Here is a 12,322-nt window from a genome sequence, read left to right on the forward strand (position 1 = left end):
ATATATATATATATATATATATATATATATATATATATAAATCTCCTTTAACAATGGATCAATGCTGTGTGTAAAAACAAAAAAAAAGGGGGGAGGAATAAGACTTTCACAAATGAAGAAAAACTAATAATTAGTTGCCAGCAGACCTCCTCTAAAAGAAGGCTAAGAGAAGTTCTCAAAACAAAAAGGAAAGACAAAGTAATCCTGGAACATCAGAAAGGAAAACATAACATGGTAATCTAAAAAGCTAAATACAATAGGCTTTTCTTTAAAATTTCTAAATTATGTTTCACTATTGAAGTAAAAATTACAGCACTGTCTCATTTGGTTCTAAATATATGTAGAGGACATTTTTATTAAAATTATGTTATAAATTGGGAGGGAGAAAGGAAGTAAAGTTTCTGTATTTCACTCAAACTGGCAAAATGATAAAACTATAGATTGTAATAATTTGTGTATATATAATACCTAAAGTGATCATTCAAAAAGCTAAACAAAGAGATACACTCAAAAATACAAAAGCTGAAATGGAATTCTAAAAAATGTTCAAACAACCACAGAAAAGTAATAAAAAGAAAACAGAAACAAAGATAAGAACAAAATGGTAATCTTAGTGCCTAACATATTAATAATCACATGAAATGCAAGTGATTAAATATGCCAATTAAAACATAGGATTTGGGGCCAGGAACCTCACCATGCAGCCTGTCTTTTATCTCCAGTTACAGACCCACTGGCAGGTGGAAAATAGCTGGGACTCCAAGGAACACAGTTTACATACCAGTAACTTAGAAATAAAACTCAAAATTTATTTTTTAAATAAGATTGACAAAGTGGATTTTAAAATGATCAATTACTTTCTACAAGAAACTCACTTCAAAATAGCAATATAAGCAGGTTAAAAATAAAAGAATGGAAAAAGATATATTATGGAAACATTAATCCAAGGAAAACATAAGTACCTATATTAATATCAGACAAAGTAAACTGCAGAACAAAGAAAATTACCTGAGACAGAGAGAGACATTACATAATGGTCAAAGGGTCAATCCATCAGGGTGACACAATTTTAAATGTATATGCACCAATCAACATAGTTGCAAAGCATGTAAAGCAAAAACTAATACAACTGAAAGGAGGAGAAAGAGACAATTCCAAAATACTTCTCTCTCAACAATTGATTTTTAAAAATAAAAAAGCAAGAATATAAAATTTAACATCAACAATGTCTAATAAGCAATTATAGAATACTCTTCCCCCAAGAAAAGTAGATTATTCATTCTCTTCAAGTATCATAAAATACCAGGAAATAATATATTTTGAGCTACAAAACAAATGCTAACAAGTTTAAAATAATTAAAATTGTACAGAGTACATTCTCTGATCATAATCAAACCAAACTAGAAATTATAGAAAGATAAAAATCTGCAAACATTTGAAAACTAAACTATACACATCTAAATAACTCATAAATAAAACAGCAACTCTCAAGGGAAAAATACTTTGAACTGAACAAAAATGAAAATACAACACAGCAAAATTTATGGGACACAGCTAAAGCAATGCTGAGAGAGATTTATATCACCAAATGCATATGCTAGAAAAGAAAATTTTCTGAATAATCTAAGCTTCCACCTCAGAAACAGATCAAAATATCCCAAAGCAAGCACAAGAAAATAAATGAAAAACAAAAATCCCTAAAATTGAAAACAAGAAAATCAACAAAATAAAGAGCTGGTTCTTTTAAATGATCAATAAATAGAATTAATAGACCTCCAGCAAGACTGGCGAAGAAACAACAGACAAAATTACCAGTATCAAAAATGAAACTGGAATATCACCACTGACACAGCAGAATCAAGGGATAATAAGAAAATGATATAGACACCTCTAGACAAAATGGATCAATTCTTTTAAACACAAACTACCACAACTCACTGAATGCAAAATAGATGTTTTCAATAGCTCTCTATCTGTTAAGGAAAGTGAATTTGTTATTTTAAAACTTCCAGAAAAACATCTTCAGATCTAGATTATTTTATTAGTGAATCCTACTGTTTGTTTAAAGAAAAATTAATTCCAATTCTGTAAATATTTTCCAGAAGATAAAGTAGAAGAGGTTGCTTCTCAAATTGTTTTATGAAGCTAGTGTTACCCTGATTTCAAAACCAGGGAAAACAGTATAAAAAATTAGAGACCCAAAGCCTTCATAAATATATATGCAAAAGCTGGGTCAATAGTTGAAAAATCAATTAATGTAATATACCACATTAACAAGCTAAAGCAGGAAAATCACATGATCATATCAACTAATGCATTAAGTTCAAATGCAAGTAATACAGAAAAAAAACGAATTCAACACCCATTCACAATAAAAATACCCTCAGAAAAATAGAAATACAAGAGAACTCCCTGAACTTTAAGAAAATCATCTACATACAATACACAGCTAGCATTATGCTTTTTAGTGACAGACTGAATATTTTGCCTGAGACTGAGAACAGGCTAAGTATGTTCACTCTCATAACTTTTATTCAACATAGTCTTAAAAGTTTCAGTAAGTGCAATAAAGCAAGAAAATGAAATAATAGGCATACATATTAGAAAGGAAGAAATAAGACTATTTCTATTTGCAGGTGACATGATTGTCTTTAAAGAAAATCCAACGAATCTACAATATACTTCTAGAACTAATGAGCAAGTCATCAAAATTGCAGAATACAAGATAAACATACAAAAATCTATTGTATTTTGGTATACTAGCCAGAACATATGTGCAGCAAAAAAACATGTACAGGACTCATATGCTGAAAACTACACAATGCTGATAACATAAATCAAAGAGGACCTACATAGGTGGAGACATACTATTTTCATGGATTGAACTATCCAAATAGTAAAGATGTCAATCTTTCCAAAATTGATATATAAATTTAATATAATCACTATTAAAATCCAAAAAGGTTTTTCTAGATGCAGATAAGATTATTATACAATTTGTATGAAGAGGCATGAAACCTAGAATAGTTAAAACAATTTTGAAAAAGAAAGTGGAAGGACTCCATCTACCTGATTTTAAGATTTATATAATTATAGTAATCAAGACTATAGTACTGACAGGAGTATCAACAATGGAAAATAATGCAGAATCCAGAAATAGATCCACACAAATATGCAACTGATTTTTTTTTTTTTTTACAAAGTTACAAGAACAATTCAATGGAGGAAGGACAGTCATACAAGGGGTGCTAGTACAATTGAAAATCCAAATAAAAAAACACATAAGGAAACCTTGATCTTAACATTCTACTTTATATAAAATTTAACTCAAAATGGATCATAGACTTTATAAAAGTATAAAATGTTTAGAGAAAAATAGGATAAATCTTTAAGAGTTAGAAGTAGACAAAGATTAAAAAAATAAATTGATTAAATCTTGCTTTAAAAATTAAATAAACCTTTTGATCTGTGTAATAACACCCTGTGAAGAGGATAAAAAGATAAGACACAGATTGAAAGAAAACGTTTCCCAACCACATATCCAACAAAGAATAGTATATAAAGAACATTTAAAACAAAAAGTTAAAAAAAAAAAAAATTAAAAAAAAAAAGTTAAAAAAAAAAAAAAAAAAAAAAAGCAGTTTAATTAAAACATAAGCAAAAGACATTAGGAAGCATTTCACAAAACAAAATATATAACTGAGAAATAAGCACATAAAAAGATGACTCAACATCATTAACCATTAGGAAAATACAAATTAAAGCCACAATGAGATATTGCTATATCCCTATTGAAATAACTAAAAAGTAGTGACAATACCAAATGCTGGTGAGGATGTGGAGAAGCTAGGGTCCTCATATGTTAGCATGTAAAATGGTACAGTCACTCTAGAAGAATATGGCAGTTTCTTAAAATACTAAACATGCAAATACATCCAGGAATTAAAATACCAAACATACATTTCTTAACATACTAAACATACCATACAATCCAGGAATTAAACTTCTGTGCATTTACTCTAGGAAAATGAAGACTTACATTCACACAAAACCTGTGTACAAATGTTTATAGCAACTTTATTTATAATAGACAAGTGCTGGAAATAGCTCAGATGTCCTTCAAAGGTGAATGGTTAAACAATCTGTAGTTTGAGACCCAGATACTTCCTAGTTAGGTGAAAACACATATTTTATTCCTTTGCTTCCATTTTCTCTCTTATAGAAGAAGAATAATTATGTCAATCTATTAAAGTTTTTGAGGAAATTAAATGAGTCAAAGTATGTAGAGCACTTAACATAGTGCTGGCACAAAGTGCTCAATGAAATATTACCACCAATAGGGAATGTAAATTAGTTCAACCACTGTGGAAGACAATGTGGCGACTCCTCAAGGATCTAGAACCAGAAATACCATTTGACTCAGCAATCCCATTACTGGGTATATACCCAAAGGATTATAAATCATTCTACTATAAAGACACAGTCACAGGTATGTTTATTGTGGCACTCTTCACTATAGCAAAGACTTGGAACCAACCCAAATTCCCATCAATGATAGACTGAATGAAGAAAATGTGGCACATATACACCATGTAATACTATGTAGCCATAAAAAGGATGAGTTCATGTCCTTTGCAGGGATATGGATGAAGCTGGAAACCATTATTCTCAGCAAACTAATACAGGAAAAGAAAACCAAACACCACATGTTCTCACTCATAAGTGGGTGTTGAACAATGAGAACACATGGACACAGGGAGGGGAACATCACACACCAGGGCCTGTTGGGGGGTGGGGAGCTAGGGGAGGGATAGCTTTAGGAGAAACACCTAATGTAGATGACGGTTGATGAGTGCAGCAAACCACCATGGCACGTGTATACCTATGTTACAAACCTGCACGTTCTGCATATGTATCCCAGAACATAAAGTATAAAAAATGAAAAACAGAAATTACCACCATTAACACTTGCCAACTTGTAGAAGGTAGTCTTAAGATTATGAAATCCCTCCTGGCTGTGCAGTACTGGTGTGAGGGATGGGGATGGGAACAAAAGCCTCTGTTGACCATTACTTCTTTAATTTACATATTTGGACAGCAAGAATATAAAAGCTAGACATGACATACTGTCTAATCAGGAATGAAAAGTGATATGGTCAATAAGAATGCAAATACATACAAAAATGCTAAATTTGCTTAAGTGTAGAAAGATTGCTGGACCTGGGAACTATAAGTAAAACTCTGTGAAGTGTGATTTTTAAAATGCGATTAATTGGAAAATTTCAGCAGCCAAAGGTAGTCCCTCTAATAAAAACTGAACATAACATTTCTTATCTATTATTTGTTTATTAGGGTTCTAATTAGCCATACAGTGTCACTTGATTTCAACACATTTTACAAATAATTTGTCATATATCTGTTAGTATTTACAATTTCTAGGCAGTTTGGAAAATGAACATATTTGAGGACTGTATATTCATTGGTTAGTTCTAAGACCCAAGGGATGCTATAGACACATTTGTTCTTAAATTGCATGTGCCTCTCTCTTTACTGGGAAAGTGATTATGGGAAAGAGTTGGTCTTAGGAGAAAGAAGATCTGGTTTGAGGTCCCATGTTCACCACCAAATTCCTGTGTGGCTTTGAGCAGTTGTATTCACTTCTCTTAGCTTCAGCATTCTCCTCCATGGGACAAGGGGGCTACGCTAAATAACCTTCATTTACTCGCTAGTGCAATATTCTGCAGTTTAACCATATCTGTGATTCTAGACCACACTTGTGCCTAGAAGCCATGGCACTGAGTGAAGGGAAGTAAAGGAACAGGGACTTAAAAGCATTCTTCTCTTTAGCAGATGGAGAACTTTGAAATGCCAATTCACTTTTTAAAAAATTCTAGACTGTTTAAGGCACAGGCAAATTTCTTAAAAATGTTCTTAAAAATTCCTAGCTTGTGTCTTACAGACACAGTGATGTAGACTTTAGATGGTGTGGGTGTTTCTTCTCTTGCGAAATGTTTCCTACGTCCATGTTTTTTCTTGGTAGTCTGATAAGATCTGTAGGTACATATAAAGTTCACAGTGACTCTAACAGCCAAACAAAATCTTATATGAAGGTTTTCATGAAGTTAGATAGTATGTTCACTTCTAACACCTTTTATTCCTAAGCTTGGTAGTATTTCTTTTTTACTACCCTTAAAATCAACTTGTTGCCTATTCTACCTTCTCTTTCATTTATGGACCCATCAATAATTATCTATCAATACAGCAACTTGCTCATGACATTTAAGCCAATTAGTTGAGCTGTAGGTAACTCAGTAAAAGGATTATACATGAAAATCTCCTTTTAGGGTATGAATCAAAGCTATCAATCAGCCCATTAATAATTCTGATTTTCTGTATGTTTGCAGCACTCACCTAATCTGTAACTATAATATATTTGTCCCACTTTCCTTGTTTTGTATAATCAAACAGTAATCAATACAAACTATGACTACTGCAAAATGAGACTTCTGAAGCTTTGAGGACAAATCCATCATCAGCATGCATATAAAAGTCACTGCAGAGAGTCTTTTCTTTCTTTCTTAAGTGCCCTTGAAACCCAGCAACTGAATTATAGTCCAGGCCCCCAAAGAGAGCTACAAGGTTATAATTGTCTCACACTTAATTACATGCATTATCTTTGTAGACAGACAAAGTCATTTTGTACCATGCGTAGAGAATAAAATCACTATGAATTTTTATATTGCTGGCTCATTGATTCACAGAAAGTAGAAATTTATGCAAGAGCCATGTCTAACAATGTAAATGTTCAGCGAAGTCCAAGAACACTGCCTTCACTGTTCTGGGACTGGGCCTCACATTCACAGACTTGCTATTCTTCTGTTTCACTCTTGGGCCTAGTGAGGCAGCTTATTTTTCCTTTTTCTTTCATTGGTCACAGTTCTTTCTCTTCAGTATGTCGTCTTCTCTACGTTTCTGAGGGAGTGTTAGCTTGAGGCCTTGCCTTGACATAATCAGATATAATCAGAAAAATGAAAAATGCCATAGGAAAGAGAGCTATTTTTGCCAAGGTGTGAGAGAGAAATACCACCACTTTCAAGCACTGTTTTCTTCTACTGGAGCCTGCTCAATAGGGACATCAGCTTTGCTGGGGTAAGTAAAAGCATCCTGGCCTTACCTATATATAATGCGAGGGAGTAATTGTCTCTTAGAATCATCAAGTCTAAGTTCTGAATTAGACCCAGGATATAACCACTTTTCTTTACACTGCATTTGGAATTTCATTTGGCTTGCTGGGTGCAAGATCCACATTTCTTTCAACAGAATATTTTATTTTGTGTCAATTGATTTCATTATGATAAGCTGATGGCAAATGCTACTTCCTTACTCAACAGGGCTCGCAGCCTGAATGTGCCTGAATATATTTTATGATAAATAATATATCCTGCAATCATTCAGTGCAGCCCAAGGAAACAGATGGAGTTACAGCCTTCTTCTCAAAGCAGAAAGAAACTACAGCTTTGAGTAAGAGAATGACATCATTACATGGCTTCCAATTTCATCTTGATAAACTCTGAAGCTGGCATATTGCAGTAGTTTTCAATGATAGGTGGGAAGTTTGACTTTGAGTTCAAAGGAGAAAACTGTTGCTTAAAGAAAAATGTGTTTGTTCCCTAAGTATGAGTTACTCCTTCCAGAAGCAAAAAGAAAGAAAGAAAAAAAGCCTCATGCATGCAGAGCTATGATGGACACATTTAGGACAGCCCTGTGTCCTGCTGTTAAGGCTAGGGTGACACTATTCCTAACCCTAAAAGGAAAAGTAATTTTAAAAATAAAAATTATACTGAGCTGCTAGTTATTTTGCCTATAGGAGTCTGTGCATGTGTCTGGTGGAATCTGGTTTTTCTCTGATGTTGTCAGGCAATTTTGGCCAAGGTAGGCAGAAGAATTTGAAAACTATGGAGAGGAGTTTGACCTCCAAAAGCTAATCTGGCACTCTGTTACCTTCTTCTCCCACAGTTTCTTCTCTGTTTCCAGATCTTACAAATTTACAGTCAAGAGTGCTTGGAGTATTATTCCATTAACAGATGTACTGTTACATTAAGCCATTAATCAGGCAAATCACAGATGTTGTTTTCTTTCTAGATGTTACTATAATTACTCTTGATAACACCTACTGAGTTTGTCATTTCATCCATTGATGGCTTTTTAAAAATTTCTTGGATAATTCATTTCTTAAAGACTATTTATATGGATTTAAAAGTTCAGGATGTCTCCTCAGGTTTTCACCATGTGTTTTTTAAAGAGTATAACAGTATAACATCGCATATGGGTGTATTAGTAGGCTCTTGAGAGACTGAAGGTTGAAACCCACATGCTGAGTTTGCAATTAAATCATACTCCTCTTGTGCTAAAAGATGAGCCTTTTCTTTTGAAGCATACAATGCTGATAAGTCCAGTGGAGGAGGCTGCCTTTCAAAAAAATGGAGCTTGAGGAAGGGAATGGAACTTAGTCCAGCTGCTTAGTTTACAGATGATAAAACTAGGACCTAGAGAACTTGTCTGTATTACTGAGACAAAAGGATGCCAGGGTCGAAGGCTCATGGCACTTAATCCAGTGTTGCTGCTGCTTGTTCTGTTTTAAGACAGAGGCTCAGTCTGTCACCTTGGCTGGAGTATAGTGATGCAATCTTGGCTCAATGCAACCTCCACCTCCAGGGTTCAAGCAATTCTCTTGTCTCAGCCTCCTGAGTAGTTGGGATTACAGATGTGCACCACCACACCTGGCTAATTTTTGTATTTTTTTTTTCTTTAGTAGATACTCTTTAGGAGTATCACCATGTTGGCCAGGCTGGTCTTGAGCTCCTGACCTCTGGTGATCCACCAGCCTCAGCCTCCCAAAATGCTGGGATTACAGGCGTGACGCACCACACACAACTCAGTGTGCTTCTACTCCGACATTCATTCTTCAAACAGCTTCTGCCATGTCAGAAGGGAATGAAAATTTCTTTTGTGACTCAAAGGTAAACTAAAACAGGTTGATTCCTGAAACTGGTTCTACTCTGCTTAAAGTAAACTTTTACCCACTCTCCTTAAAGTAAAACTTAGTCAAGTGCTTTGAACCTAGGGAGCTCTAACTTTTCTGCTGATTAAATATTACTGATTTCTCATTTTCTGGTGACATTGTTTTAAAATTCTTTTGACTAAAAAGTTGACGCTTCTGGAGTCTTTTCTTCTTTTCCTTTTGTTTTTTGTAAAATATACTTCTATTAAGAGATGAATAGTCAGAATTGGAATGAGTACAGTTTAGTAGAAAAAAACATGGGCTTTGGAATAAAAGTTGCATATGAATTCCAGTTCTACATCCTATAATTGTGTAAGCTTGGCAAGTTACTTCACCTGTCAAATGTTCACATTCAGAGAGAGAGAGGGAGAGAGAGAGAGAGAGAGAAATTGCCTAGTACAACTCAATAACTGGCCCACAGAAAGCATTTAATAACTATTAGTTACTGCTATGAGTTAGAACCAGAGGAGAGAGAATGTTAATGGTCATGGCATTTTTCTGTTTATGTTAAATACTATCTTAAACATCTGGAGAAAAGAAGAAGAATCTAATTTTCTGCTTTTAGTATTAGTGATCACTGGCTGCTGTCGCCAATGCAGGGAGCCTTGCAGACAGTTAGCAACCTGAAAACAAACTGTATTATTTGAGAGGAGATACTTTTATCTCTCAGCTAAAGTTTTTGCAGGTCACTCTGATACGGTGCAGTATCAATTTGAACTCATTAAATTGAAGAAGTGACACAGGAACACAAGAATACGTTGAGTGTTTCTTTGCCTCATCTGCCTAATTCAATACAAATTCCAGATCTCTTCACTCACAAGCAAGCTTGATGGTGAAATCTTCACACACATGCCACTGTATGTTCTCTACCTCGTCCCCAAGTACACCCTACAGCAGTGGTTCTCAAATGTGCTTCCTGGGCTAACTGTATCAGAATTACTCGGGAATTATTAGAAGGGCAAAACCTCAGGCCCTACCGCAGATATGCTGAGTCAGAAATGTAGGGATGACTCAAAAACCTGTTTTAAACAGACTTCCAGGTCATTCTGATGGCATTCCAGAACTGTAACCTGGAGAACATACCGCTATTTAATGTACTGCAGTTTTTCTCAAAGTGAAGAACAGATACCAAGATAGGACCAAAAATGATCTTAGGTAGGACAAAGATGACTTTAGGTGACACTTGCATACCAACATCATAGAAGGGCTGTAAGAACTTATGAATGGATTAGAGAATATAGTAGGAAGTTGCTACATTCTTATTTCTTCAAGTTTCATTTTGAAGTCAGTTTTCCGTGTGGCCTCCAAAATAGCATTTCTGTCGGGGCTTCAGATTCCTCATTTGTGACATGACAGTAAAGAAGACTTGAAGATTTCAAAGATTCCTTCCAGCTCTTAACTAATATGTACTTACACATGTGTATTGTATGTGCGTTTGTTTACCTATAGAATAAATTCTGTATATAAGTCTGGCTTAGGCACAAATAGTTTAATTCCCCAGGCATAAACCTTGAGTGTTTGGGGATAACATTGAAACTAGATGGCTGTGTTGGAAAAATAAAAAATCAAATTGTGAGAAATGTGGGCGCTAATGTACATTTCAGAGCTCAAAGGTAATTTCATTGTATTTTATCATCATCTGTCAAACTTAAAGAAATACTGACACTAGAAAATAGATTTTTGCAGAGGTTTCTGAGGACAATGGTTTCCATGAGCTGGTGTAAATATATTCAGAGAGACTTGTTCCTACTTAATAACCTGCGTTTTTCCTTCTGAATTGCTGATGCGTTCACTTATAGCATTTGAAAGGCAGTTTGTCCTTTGCTGTCAAGTGAACTTGACAGAATAATATGAAATTTTGAAAAATTCAATCAAATCTTCTCAAAGGAATTTCTTGACTACTTATTCTGTTTAAGGAGAAAAAGAGAAGATGGTGTTTTTTTGGTTTTGTACAAAACACTAACCAAGCTTAATAGCACAGGCTCTAGTTAGCAGTTGCCACATCAAGTTTTCCCTCTCAGTAATCCTGGGGACAGTGCCGACTGAGGTTTGGGGTTGGGGGTTCTTTGGGGAGTAGCAGCAATACATAAGGGGTCACTACAGGACTGCACTGTTATAAAATCAGAAGCTGTCATGATCAGCTTATTTATTGCTTACAATATGCTTGTCAATCTGGAGACCTGAAAATAAGGAGAAATGGTGAAACTCACTTTTCTTCCTTAGACAATAAAATGGCTTGCGTTGTCTTTTACGTAACTGACAGAACCCCAGAAGCTAGATCCACTCAAATATTGGCAATTCTGATGAAATGCCCCAGGGACTATTCAACTTGATTTAACAGGCACTGAACTGAAAATTACTATGTACAGAAAGAATGTGCTTGCAATCATACAGACAACAGTTCAAATTACTCTTTAAGCTCCAGTCTCCTTATCTATAAACTGAGGGTAAAATGTTCCTACCTCACAAGATTGTCCTGAGAATTAATCAAAGAGGTAACGTTGGAAGTAGCCAGAACATCTAAAATTAACTGAGCACTTACTGTCTGCCAGGTGCTGTTTCAAGGGCTTCACCTGCATGAGGTCATTTAAGCCTCAGTAAATCTCTGAGATAGTTACTATTATAAGCTCTGTGTTGTGGATGTAGGAACTTACCCCAGAGAAAATGTAACTAACTTGCCAGCCACAATGTGGCAGGAAGAGACAGAGCCAACATGGGAACCCAAGAAGTCTGGCTGCAGGTTCTTCTTCTTTAAGGTTTAAAAGCACTTGACATTGTTATCAGCATTTCATATGAGTTAAACCATGTGAAATTACAGATACTTGACCATTTTTCACAAAAAAAAAATAGCAATTTTATGTGGTAGTACCTAATAAGCACTGAATATGTATTAGTAGTAACTGCAGTTGCTACTACTGCTAATAGTAGCAATCATAATATTTATCTTACCCTAGACGGTCACTCATTAAAGTAAGGAATGCAGGTCTATTATAGAGTAAAAACTACTAGCTTGGCAATCAGAAGCTGGGTGAACTCTAGGTTTCAGTTCTCCCATTCGTAAAATAATGCAATTGGTCTTTCCCAGTTTTATTTGTGAGTGGCAGAACCTTAAAAACTACCTGTAAGGAAGAACCAGATATTTTTGTCCAATCTATCTTGGACCAATATCTAGTTCTACCATGAATTACTAGTATATAGTTGATGTCATATACAACTCACCATGTGAGTTTGACAATACTCAAATTGGTACCTAGCCTGCTC

At 34.8% G+C, this 12,322-nt stretch overlaps 1 protein-coding gene across 3 annotated transcripts in view; it reads left to right on the top strand.

The window, feature by feature from the left end:
* Positions 1–5,716: 5,716 nt before the first annotated feature.
* Positions 5,717–12,322, top strand: part of ATP10B (ATPase phospholipid transporting 10B (putative)) — a 297,777-nt gene continuing 291,171 nt past the window's right edge. For 2 of the 3 annotated variants that reach the window (XM_032252731.1, XM_032252732.1), the window contains exon 1: positions 5,717–7,149. The gene's annotated coding sequence lies outside the window, so the exon portion shown is untranslated. The remainder of the gene's footprint in view (positions 7,150–12,322) is intronic. The other variant, XM_032252729.1, reaches the window with a different exon arrangement.

Source organism: Sapajus apella, unplaced genomic scaffold (assembly GCF_009761245.1).
Source record: "Sapajus apella isolate SASKATOON/1434 unplaced genomic scaffold, GSC_monkey_1.0 scaffold79, whole genome shotgun sequence".
Lineage (NCBI taxonomy): Eukaryota > Metazoa > Chordata > Mammalia > Primates > Cebidae > Sapajus > Sapajus apella.